The 12572-nt window shown below is 35.7% G+C and overlaps 1 protein-coding gene across 8 annotated transcripts in view; it reads left to right on the top strand.

The window, feature by feature from the left end:
* CTNNA2 (catenin alpha 2) overlaps positions 1 to 12572 on the top strand; it is a 456804-nt gene that overhangs the window by 351840 nt on the left and 92392 nt on the right. The window lies entirely within an intron of this gene.

Below are 12572 nucleotides of genomic sequence, written 5' to 3'. Positions count from 1 at the left end.
CCAGTTACCTATTTGCAACTAGTTTCAGAAAGAGGGACTTTAAAAACAGTACCCTGCTCTTTTCATTTTGTCCTGAATTTTCAGCAAATGTGTTTGAGGGTAATATTCTCAGAGCTTATTCTCTAAATAATAAAAATTTTGCAATGGACTTACAGACAACGTTAATCATCAACTCTGCATAAAGCCTAGCATCACATCTGTTGCTCAGCTAATGAGAGAAGAAAGATCTCCACTGTTCTGACCTCCAAATTTGTAGGATCCTAGGTTTTGCAGTGGAGTTTGTACCATGTGTTGCCTCCCACCTCTGTTCTTATTGCTTGAAGGAAGTAGCAGACTAACACATGAGTTACTGTTCTGTACGAGGCTCTCAGCAGTTGTCTGAATTACTCATCTCTAATGCCAATTTTACTCTGAAACGTGATAAAAAAATGGCACCTTTCTCAATAAACTCTCTGTTTCTCACGTATATTCTACTCCATGGGTGTTAAATTCAATCACAAAAATGTTGAAACTCTGTATGTGGGTAAAGTGAAGCATGTACATAAATAGATTCCTGCATAGAAATGAAGTATTTAGTATAGTTTTCTATATTTATGACTGTTAATCACACAGGTATAATGTTTATTAAATTGTGGCAGTCTCTAGTAAACTAATAAAGATTAGATCCTAACTGTGCTACGAAGATATAGGAAGATAGAGTCTTTGCTTTCAACAGTGTGTATTTGGTCTATGAATTGGTCTGCTTTAGAATCATAATCAATGTTGTGCTTTGTCCTATGCATAATCAGTTGTATAGGAAACATGTGCACATCTACCCAGGTCTGCCTAGACATCCCCAGCTAAATTTTCCAAAACAAGGACTACTTTTAATAGGTGGGGAGAAGGGATTAAAGGTGTAGAAGAAATGAACCAAGGCTGAGATTGCACAATTACACTCTTTCAGTCCTTCAATTTTGGGCTTACTAGTAGAGACTGCCAACTTTGAATACCATAATGCCTTTCATTTTCAGTTAATGCATTTTGAAGCAGCCTTGTTGATCAGATTTATGAAGCTTAATGATACATAGAACAGGACAATCTACAAAATGTGGGTTTTTTTTTTAGTGAAGAAAGTATATATATTTCACTTGGTAGTCAGGTGCCCTTGTGAGTTAGTCTTCAGCAGCCAACCATCTAAGACTGATTTTTCTTTCTCTCCCCAGGTTACATAGCTCTTTATCTCCAATATTTTTTATTTATATTTTTTTAATAATTATCATACAGCGGTGTGAAATGATGGTAGCTGGGACACACTGTTAAAATCCAATCTCACAATTTACAGGCACATCAGTACTTCCCATTCTGATGGAATTACATCTTTTATCTTATCATTTAAACACTTCTGGGCATTGGGAAAGTATTGAGGAGAATCTAATTATAAAACTCAATATAAACCGCAAGTAAGATTATTAACATTGGTTGGACTGAATAAGTTCTTGGAAGAAGACAGGTCTCACCAGCCCATAGGTTACTGCTGCCATTGCCTAGTTCATTTTGAACAGTTTGGAGAAATCACAGAGTTCTGTGTCTGATAAATAAGTTGTGCCAGTTGGCAGGATTTGGGGGTCTTTTTTTCTGGTACACAAGTCTGTAGTGAAAAACAAACCAACCAACAAACCAAACAAAAAAGCAAAACCTTAAAGCTGAACAAAAACATCCTTCACTGTGTGGAACAGCAAGCTACGCTAAGAATAGCAGCAGGGTGCTTGTTGATGCCAGTTTTTATGTGTGTTTGTATTTTTCCTTAGGGAAAAAATGATACTAATCCTATACTAATATTAATGCTAACACCTTAAATACTACATCTAATCATAAAGCAGCACGCACACACTGTTTTTCCAGCACTGCAACTCTGTGGTGACATTGACACCACAGGGATAAGCAGGGATAAGCAGGAAGGACACCCCAAAGAATTTGGCTAAGGCACAAACTGGATGTATAGCAAGGCCTACCACGGTCCATAGATCATCTGGAGATGTGTGAGCAAGGCACCAGCTGCTCTGCTGTCACCACCACTGGTGTCCCACCTGTCAGCACCGCTGCCTCCCACCCTTCTGCTCTCATTCCTTTTCTGTATGTACTGTTCCAGCTCATCACCTGAGCTTGTTCAGTCTGTGTTAGCCATTCAGTTTCCCCACAAGGTACAATAACCAAAACCATTAGTTTTCCCTTAAAAAGCAGATATTGGTACTGCCATTAATTTTAACAGTACAGCCTGTCTGCAGTAGATTGAAATAAAATAATAATTCTTTTTTGTCCATTCAAGCCAGACTAATACTTTATATGCATCCAAGTGGAAGGAATCACAGAGAAAAGAGAGATTTTTTTTTTTACCAACTGTTCTCAGCTGAACTGGAAATGTAGCTCTCATATAGCCATTAAGGACAATGCATCCACCTCCTGTGGACTCAGTTGTGTATTATTACTAAAGTTAGTTGGGAACACTTGATGAAATAAATAATCAGCAGAAAATTTTCTCTTTCTTTAAAATGGAAGAGCGTGATAAAATCATGTTTGTTTATCCAGAAATATAGTTTTGAAGATAATAAAAAGTCCAACTATTGAAGAGTCATATTTATGTTTTTAACATCTTCAATTTTTCATTCTGAAAGTGAGTATATCTTTTACCATAGCTTTTCATTTCAAATATAAACATATACATATAAATTGAACATAATTGAAAATTAAAAATTGAAAATTGAAAATTAAAATTGAAAGTAGTGCTTCAGAATGTTCAAGGATGATTTCAGTTGCTTTAAGGTATTTTGATCGTTTAGCATTTTGAAATTTCCAGGTTTCATTCCAAACTGGAACAAAGGAAAATTTAAATAGTAGTAAAATAGGATTTCTTGTTCCTGTTGCAGTTTTAGGCAACATAATTTTATAATAAAATATTTGAATAAGAACATTAAAGTGTAAAGTTTAGAAATGAAAACATTACCAGCTGCATTTTGATGAATACATTTGATACTTTGAGTGCTTATACTGATGTCCTTTGCTTTTGTTTTATTGTAGTGGATATCTGAGAGAAGTCAGTGCCACTGTTTGATATCCAAGTCTTCATGTGCAATATCAAAAAAATTTTTTTTAAATCAACCATCTATTACAACCTCCTAGTATCTGCATGGTGATTTTGTATGTGGAAAGCTATCGTTGTTTCTAGACTTGAAATACCTATGTTTGCTTTCATGGTTAAATGAATTCTTGGAAGCAGACAGGTCTCACCAGTACATAGCTTAATGTTGCCATTCTTCACACCACTCCAAAGCAAAACATTCTAATCCAGCATTTATTTTTAGCAAAAATTTCTTTTCTCAGATTGTCTTTTTCAGACAGCATCCTCTGAGATATACATATTGTGCAGACAGAGGATTGTTGTCAAAAAATTGACAACAATCAAATTAATGAAAACTTCTGCTTTCTGTAGAATTGTATCGTCTGTGTTCATCTTCCATTCTGCATGGTGGTTGACCAGCTGGTATCTACACTGATCAGCCAGCTACTGACTTCCCATTACAAATTTCCCTCCACAGAACTCAAATCTGGGTCACCTTTCTCCTACTAACAATTTTTTTTTTATCAAATAATTGCTCAACATCCTCAAGACTTTTCCAGTATGCTGACATTAGTTCGAAATTGCACAACAGATTGAAATGCATTAGAAAAAAAATAGAATTTTGAGCCTCATTTCCTCAGAAAATCAGTCTAAAACTGATAGCACCTTTGTCAAGTCTACGGTCTTTTTTCGGTTACCATCTGCAACAGCACTCCAAATATTCAAAGGTAGATGTTATTTTAAGGCTACAGTTCTAGTCATACTTGCATTGTGTAACTCCAATTATGTTATTAGCTCCTCCATATGATTTCTGCAGAGACAAACAGCTTGTGATTTTTCAAGAATGAATTTCATGTATGGCTTTAGTTTTTCATTTAGAAGTTGATTGGGTAATCTCAGCTACTTTGTAAGCTCCAAGCTAAAAGATTTATGAAATGGTTCAGATGAGTTGTCTTACTCTTTCTCACAAATATTAATGGAGGTTTGGATATTGATTGTTTATTCCCAGTGTCTGCTTTTTTCTGATGGCCATTACTAGCATGCTGCTTGCTACGCAGCTACATACTTTCGGCTATCTGCGATTGAGTTTAGTCATTTAGACATCAACTAGTATTAGTAATTGATTGCATTTGGTGTCCATTTTGCAGCCACACAGCCAGGCTTGTTCTGTCACAGATCTTGTAGAAGCCTAAATTCTGAAAAAATCCAGGTCACGTTTGCCCTTTGCATCCCTCTAATCAATTCATTAAGTGTCATGTAGTTTAGGCATCCCTTTACATGACCATTATATATTATTGATTGCTCATTTACATTATCTTTGCCTTTGACTATGCTCTGAAGTATAACTTCGTGAGATATTTGGTGGTAGACTACAACACAATTTTCATTAGTTATCAGCCATAATCTCCAGCATACTTTAATTCAATTGCACAGCTACAATTATTATACTCGTTAACTTTTAGTCCTTGACAATACTGCTACATTAGTCTACAGGTTACACCTTTGAAAAAGATAGGTAGATGAGGAAAATACCTCGTGTAATTTATCCATGCAAGTTCAGTAACAGATCTTGAAGAGAGGTTTGTCATCATACTCAGTTCTTTCCTACTTTTTAGGTCTCTGAAAGTACTCACAGTTCTGTGTACTTTCTTTAATATGGGCACAATAATTTGAATTAGATAACAGGCTTCATAATGTTCTTAGCACTATTTGTTGTATCTTTATTTCCTAGCTCTTGAGAGGCAGTCTAATCTCCCTTTGCTCTTTATGTCGGTCATTTCCACTTAGATTAAGTTGTATCACTACTGTTTATGAAAGCTATTTGTGGTTAAAAAAAAAAAGAAGTTTAGCACTTTGGAACGTGCCAAGAATTGACGCAGGCTCTGTAGAGACTCTCAGAATAATATGAGTATTAGTTAGTGCAATTAGACTAAAGGGACACCTAAAAATGAAAAACTGTTTTCTCTTGGAACAGATTTCTTCACATCTATCCCATACAATGCAAATTATGTTATGAATAAACATTTATATAACACTTCCAGTATGTGAACTTAAATCTCTCTGTTTTCAAGTGCATGCATAGCTTGCTTCTTTACGGGATATAAAAGCTTTGAGGAAAACACAGAACCTCCCACCAAAAGTGGAAATTGTATCATCACTGTTTTACAGGCAAGCTATTGCCATATAATGAATTATCAAGTGTTACAGGGAGGACCAGCTCACCTAGAAATGAAACCTCACTGTCCTGAATCATGACTTACTGATTTAAACTGTTTCTCCTCTTCCCCTTCTGAAATGCTCAGATAAAAGTTAGGCAACAGTTACTGTTAAGTTTTCAGTAGAACAATATGAAACACAGAAAAGTAAAGTTGTTTTTGAAGGTAAGGCTAGTTCAATTTAGATATTCCATATTGTACCAGATTTAAGGGTGTATAACATCCGCATGTGAAGATAAAGCCACATGCAAGTGTAAGCAGTTAGAATCATAGAATGGCCTGGCTTAGAAGGACCTCAAAGATCATTGTGTTCTAACCTCTCTGCCATAGACACCATTGCGACCCACTAAGTCAGGCAATGGACCAGCCTTCCCAGGGCCCCATCCAGCCTGGCCTTGAACACCTCCTGGAGAAGGGGGGAAAAAAAAAAAAAAACAAAAAAAAAAAACTAGGAGCTTCAGAAGAACACAATGAAGTCTATTATAATTAAATTTATTAGACAAGCAATTTATCTCAGATTTTTTAACAAATTGAGCAACACAACCTAATAAATAAAAACTCATAATGGGGAGGAGAAAAAATAGCCAGCCAACCAAAAATCCCAACTGTGAATTCACACCAGCTGATGTCAATTATGGAAGATGGGTGATAATATAAGCAAGGTGGCATTCCCTAAATCTTCTATACAATGGGAGATTTCACCTTCAGAGAGTAGTTGCTTGGAGGTGGTTTGTTTTAGAAAAGGTGAATTATCTTTGTATGTTTGTAAGGAATTGTGAGGACACTGTCTACTAGTTCATTTACCCCAAAGAAAGAAACCTGAATGTGGGTTGTGTTACTAGTTCTTTTACTTTCTTACTGTAGAGCTAGTCAACGCTATGTTAATAGGATTGTGTCAAGGTGGCTTAGAGGATCAACTTCTTGTTCTTACTATCCTAAAAGTAGGCTTTGATGTGTTCTTTATTGTAGACAAGTAGGCATTGTCTGAAGTTATAAATTGTAGGGGTGGTTCTATTAATTCATTACCTGTGTAATTTAAGGGGAGTTAGAAACAGAGAGAGGGTCGTGGTCCTCACATAGTTCATGTGACACAGTGAGAATTTGTTAATAGAGACAGGTGCAATACATAATGCAAGTGTTTAACAGCAACAGAAAATCCAAGAGAGTTTTAATTTCAAATTTAATATTGCATGAATGCTTACTGAAGATTTATTTTGTGAAGACAAAGTTGAGGCAAGGTTATACTTAACCAGACAATACACAGGAGCCTTGCAAGTTTGTGCTGTATTACCAAAGATGAGATAGGAGTTGTTCCCAAGGGAGTGTGTGATGTGATTATATTGCCTCATTCTGTCACATGAGAACACTTCTTGATGAAATGTTGGCTTCTCTTTTTTAAAAGTGATCCCAACGTGTCAGTCTGAATGCCTTTGAACCTAAGGCCACCTGCAGCATCAAGCCTTTGCTCATTAGAAATGTATCTCCTAACAGGTTATGTTTTCACCTGTAGTGACTTTAGCACTCTTGATTATGGAGATCTGGAAGCTCTCTTTCTGAAAGCCCACTATCAAATCCTAAAACAGATTTATTCCTGTGCTGAAGCTATGTTCAATTTTTTAATTCATTTATGTTGTTGCACTGTGCTGTGCATATGTCAGTACTTTCTTTACTGAGTTTCCCTTTCAGCTTGTGCTAGGGTATTAGACAGGAATCTTGTGATATGCTCTGTTGTAAGGAAGAGATGATAACGCTCTATTTGATAAAGCCCTCTGTTCTTTCAGCTTCCCCTGAATTTATAACCAATCTTCAAAGCAATAGAAGTTAATCAAATACTCTGAATGTCACTAGTTTGGACTAAGAAAACTGTAAGCCCCCTAGCATGCTATTCAGCAGTGCATCTAAATTTTCTCTGCTCCTGGTTGATAAAGTTGCTTTTCTACTTACTTTAAGAAAGAAGATTTAGAAAAAGTTCTAGGAAAAAGAAATCTAAAAAATAAACTAGAGGTGATGAACCATCAGTTAGTCTTGATTTTGACTTTAATTTGTTTGAATGTATGCCTTTTTGTTTATCTCAAAGCATATTTCATCCCACTGTTTATCATATTGACATTGAGGCTTTTATGGTGCTCTGAAGTGCTTCAGAGGAAATGGGGAGTTTTAATACTGCTGATTTACTCTTTCAGGTCTGTAGTAATTTCCTTACTGCCTAATTGTAGGTCTCAGTTTAATTTACTCTATACATAATGTTTACTGATGCACATATGGTGCCATATTTCAGGAAATTATACCTATATCAGGTAGTTTTGTGCAAATCTACAGTGTGCAATATTTCCATCAAGTGCAGAAAACTCTCACCTGCAATGTAATATATGTGATGGATTATTTTAGTTTGGCAAAATCCAAATATTGTAGTACCTATGGCTGTTCTTGCTTTTTGAGTTAGGATCTAGTTTATTTTTAATCCAACTGAATGATGTTGCAAGTTTCAGAATGTTGGCTTTCAAAGTGGCTGATGAGGAATTATGAGCACTAATTCATTGACAAATATATTCTAAATTACTGTGCATAGTTTGTCAACTATTGCTCTAATAGTGAATCTTCCTAAAATCTCCTATACTTCATCTCTCTATTCTTTCTATTCACTATGGGAACTTTGTAATCACTGCTTGCTTTTGTTTCAAATATATCATCTAATTAAAATGAGTTTTAAAAACAATATAAATGAGAGAGGAGAGTTTAATCAGATATGTCTAATAATGTTCCCATCAAAACAAACGAAGAACAAAACAATACTGTCCTACTGATGATGATTTATATGAAGTTTAGACTGCTTTGTAGTACCAGCCAAGAGAATGACCTGTAGTTGCATTAGCTTATGAAACCTGTAGAAGCGGGAGTTCATAAAGAGCTTCGAATTTTGATGTTCATTGTCAATAATGTAGTAACAGGAGGAAGAGAGCAATATAACTTGAAGAAAAACATAGTCCCTTCCCAAAGATGTTCTTAACTCTCTCCTCCTAATGGATTTATGAGCAATGGCAATGAGTATGTAGAATCTAATTTCCAAATGGGATTTCAACATTGCAGTTGTCTCTTAATTGCCATTAATTTTGTTCATTTCTTAAGTAGTTTGTCTTTTGTGTTGCTTGCTAATATACAGCAAGTTTTGTTTTCAGTTTCTGCTCTACAGAAATTATGACAAGGGCATTATAAAACAAACAAAGATTGTAATCCCACTGCTGTAAACTCTTTTTGTAAAGACGTGGATGGTAATTCATGGTATCAAATGTCTCTCATCATTGTCCATAGGATAATATGAGTTCATGACTCTTGGGAAGGATAATTTTTTTTTCATTTTTTCAGAACACAATCAATTTTTAGTTTCTGCCATTGTTTGTAATTCCATTGGATTGGTCTACCACAGGCAGCTGTCATAAGCTTTTGCTTTGGCTAAATCTATAGATCTTAGAGATGCTTAATATGGCAGCTTGGTTAGATGGGAATGCAAGTGTTACAAATATAATGCTTGCTCCGTTAGCCCTTTTAAGCCTTTTAGATGGGACTGCTCTTGAGTGAAGTCACAATGTATGCTTGTTGTAGTAAGCATTAACTTCATGAAGAATTTTCATAGTCAAGGTAATTAAAATTTGTGACCATGTATCTGTTTAATCCCCCCTGGGCTATTTTGATTTCACTGGTACTGTTGTCTCTTTAGTTTCTGCCTGTACTTCTTGTTTTTCTTTTTGTTGTGGGTTTTTTTTTTTTTTTGATGGTACCCTCTGTACTACCTCCTAGTATGTTAATGCCTTGTCTCATTCCTTATTTTAAGTTGTAAATATTTGATACTACATGAACCCTCCAGTCAGCATAAGGATTTTATTGTTTTATCCAGACATGAAACAAGACATAACTCTCATAATGCTCATAAAATGGGTGAGGAGGGAAAAGCATCCCTCATTCTTAGATCTTTTGTACTTTTGTATTACTATTCTAATGCTGTTAGCAAGTGCAAGGTTCATTCTTGTCCAGAAATCATTATTTCTTAATAGATACCACAATTTTTAAGCCACTAAAATTGATAAGCTTCTGAAGAGTTCTATAGCATATGCATGTAAAATGAATAAAGCAAAAAAATCAATGTGGATTAACTATTTAAGTACTTTAAGGTATAGCCAGTATTATGGTTCTGGCTATGTAATATAATTCTATGTAATTCTATATTCTATGTAAAACTATGTAATGTAATATGTAATTCTCAATATTGAGAATTCCTTTGTAATGGCTAGTGACTAGGAAGAATTCTTTTTTTTTTTTTTTTTTTTTTTTTTCTTGGTCCCTTTCAAATTTCTGGTCAAAGCTTATTATTGCAAGTTGCTTTCCATCAGTAAACTAATCCCCAGTCTTCACATGACTGAAAAAGACTCTTTTGAAAGAGAAAATGGAAAAATACATAAAGTAGTAGAATCAGTCTTTGCACTTCATGATTTTTTTTTCTCCTAAATTCAAATTTTAAAACTTTTATGTATTATATTCCAGAAATCTGTAACTTAGATGTTTTTGTGAGATGCATGCTTTGAATGTTAATCCTTTTGCTGTTTAGTCTATGAAGATAGATTTAACAGGATGAATATCCACTACCCTCCAGGTTGCTGTTCTTTGCTTTGTGTCTTCATGGCTTGTATGTAGAATTGACTGAGATTTTATAGCAACAGCAAACTTTGCTGAAGACTGTCATCTCTTTTGTAACCTCCCTTTAGATACTGAAAGGCCACTCTTGGTTCTCTCCAGAGCCTTCTCTTCCCCAGGTGAAAAGCTCCAGCTCACTCAGCCTGTCGTTGCAGGGGAGGTATTCAATCCCTTGGATCATTTTTCTGGCCCTCCACTAGTTCTCCAATTGGTCCACATCTGTCCTATACTGAGGATTTCACATCTGGATGCAGTACTCCAGGTTAGGTCTCACCAGCGTGTAGCAGAGGAGAAGGATCACATCCCTCACCCAGCTGGTTATGCCTCTTTTGATGCAGCCCAGGATATGGTTGCCTTTCTGGGCTGTGAGGGCACATTTCTGGTTCATGTCCAGCTGTCATCCACCATTATTCCCAAGTCCTTTTTGGCAGGGCTGAGTTTTATCCTCCAGCTTGTATTGATAGTGGAGATTGCCACAACCCAGGTGCAAAATCTTTGACATGGATTTATTGAGCCTCATGCGATTCTCCTGGACCACAGTTTGAGCCTGTCTACGTCTCCCCTGGATTGGCATCCCATCCCTCAGGCACGTTGAGTGTTCCACACAGCTTAATGTTGTCCACAAACTTGCTGAGGGTGTGCTCAAGCCTACTGTCAGTGTCATTGATGAAGATATTTAAAAGCACTGGTCTCATTACTGACCAATCTCCATCCAGACACTGAGCCATTGGCCACAATGCTGGGTATGGTCTTGCAACTGGTTCCATGTCTGTTGAACTGAATTCTGCCTGTCCAATCCATGTATTTCTGATCTCGGGAGAAGAATATTATGAGGGGACTGGGTCAAAGACATTCCAGGCTGCAGTGGCAAATAAGGTGCTCTTTGATTAACTTGACTTGCGGATCAATTCATACTGCTAGTCTTTATAAAGTTAAAGAATATGTTAGAGTCATTACTCTCCTGTTATGATGTTCCCTTTCCATGTCAGATTAGACATTTAATTCTCTACCAGACTGTAAGTAATACTGAGATATTTTGGTTCTAAAAATTGTTATGTAGCCATGGAAAACATTTCAGTGGGCAAGTTAACCTCTTTGAGCTCAATTATAGCTGTGAGTTGACGATGATAAAACAGCCCTAAATAGTGCTTAGAACAGTAGAACACGATGCTACCAAAAACAGCAACTGACTGTGCACTGTAAACTGACTAAATTGATTGAACTGGAAAGACGTAAAAGCTATCTTCACTATTCATACTTTAAAAAGTATTTGCAGGTCTTGATGCTTCCCTTATGTTTTTATGCTCATATAGCCAATTTACTATTCTTTTAACTGTATGTTAATTAAGTTTTCAAGACAAGATGAATTAAGTAGACCTTTTAGTCTTTCCTCCAACAACTGGAGTTTAATGTAGTAGAAACTGTCTTCATTTTGAAGCCACCTCTAACTTAATAAATTCAGTTATAGAGAATAAAAGTTAATCATTGCCATATGAGTAATACTATGTGTCACAATATTTACATCAGAATATGGGGGAAAAACTAGGAATAGCAAAGACATTGTTTAATTTACCGGTGTACATGAGATCTCATGCTGTTTTTAGAGTAAAACTTGACCTTTTTCACTGCATGTTTTATGACCGTTTTAAATTCAGGTCACAGAATTTTCTCATTCCCTTCTGAGCTGATGTCAGTTGTATGAAACCATAAAATTTCTCAATGCATAAGCCATCACTTTAGCTGGACGTGGTTGCAGTGTACTGAGGAACATATAAGATTAGTTTTCAAGTAGTTATTTACCTTGATGAATTACCTTAATTGAATCAAATAGACTGGTAATGCTGAGCTAATACTTTTAAATGTCTTGTCTTGTGCTATTAATATTACCTTGTCATGTATCCATTTGAGCAATTGGATGAATGTCTTGTGTTCATACTCCTGTCACATCTAATAAATGATTTTGTCAAGTCATTCTTTATACCCTGTAGTGATGGATAGCAAAATTTGTGTTCTCCTGTGTATATAAAAACCATTAAATATACCTTCTAACTTTCATGTGAGGGTGTCCTTAAACTCAGAATATAATTTCTTTAGAAGATGGTTGTGCCTGTTTACAAGAGAGGTTAGGAATGTGCTATTGACTTCTATGAATAACAGGGAAGAATTCAGGAATTTTTTTAAACTGCTCAAAATATCTGCAGAAAGCCACATAGAGTTACCATAGGATATCCATTTTATTCATTAATTTTGATTCAAATATTATGTTGCTGCATATTTGCAGTGGAAAGCCCCAAATTGTTGCTTACCTGATGCTCTTATTGTGCTTTTCTTTTATTGTCTTCTAAGATGTGATTTTAATCCTGATGAAAATAAGATGTGTGAATACACATGTAAATATCTTGAGACTTTTTGTAGGGTTCCATGAGGTGCGTTCTTATAATTATAGAACCATAGAATTATTTGAGTTGGAAGGTTCTTTAAAGACTTTCTAGTCCAACTCTTCCACAATAAGCAGGGACATCTACAGCTGCATAAGGGTGCTCAGAGCTATGTTCTCCTGATTTTGCATGTCTCCA

This window comes from Lagopus muta, chromosome 4, assembly GCF_023343835.1.
Source record: "Lagopus muta isolate bLagMut1 chromosome 4, bLagMut1 primary, whole genome shotgun sequence".
Classification (NCBI taxonomy): domain Eukaryota; kingdom Metazoa; phylum Chordata; class Aves; order Galliformes; family Phasianidae; genus Lagopus; species Lagopus muta.
Note: the sequence above shows the minus strand (reverse complement) of the source record. Positions and strands in the feature narration are given on the sequence as shown.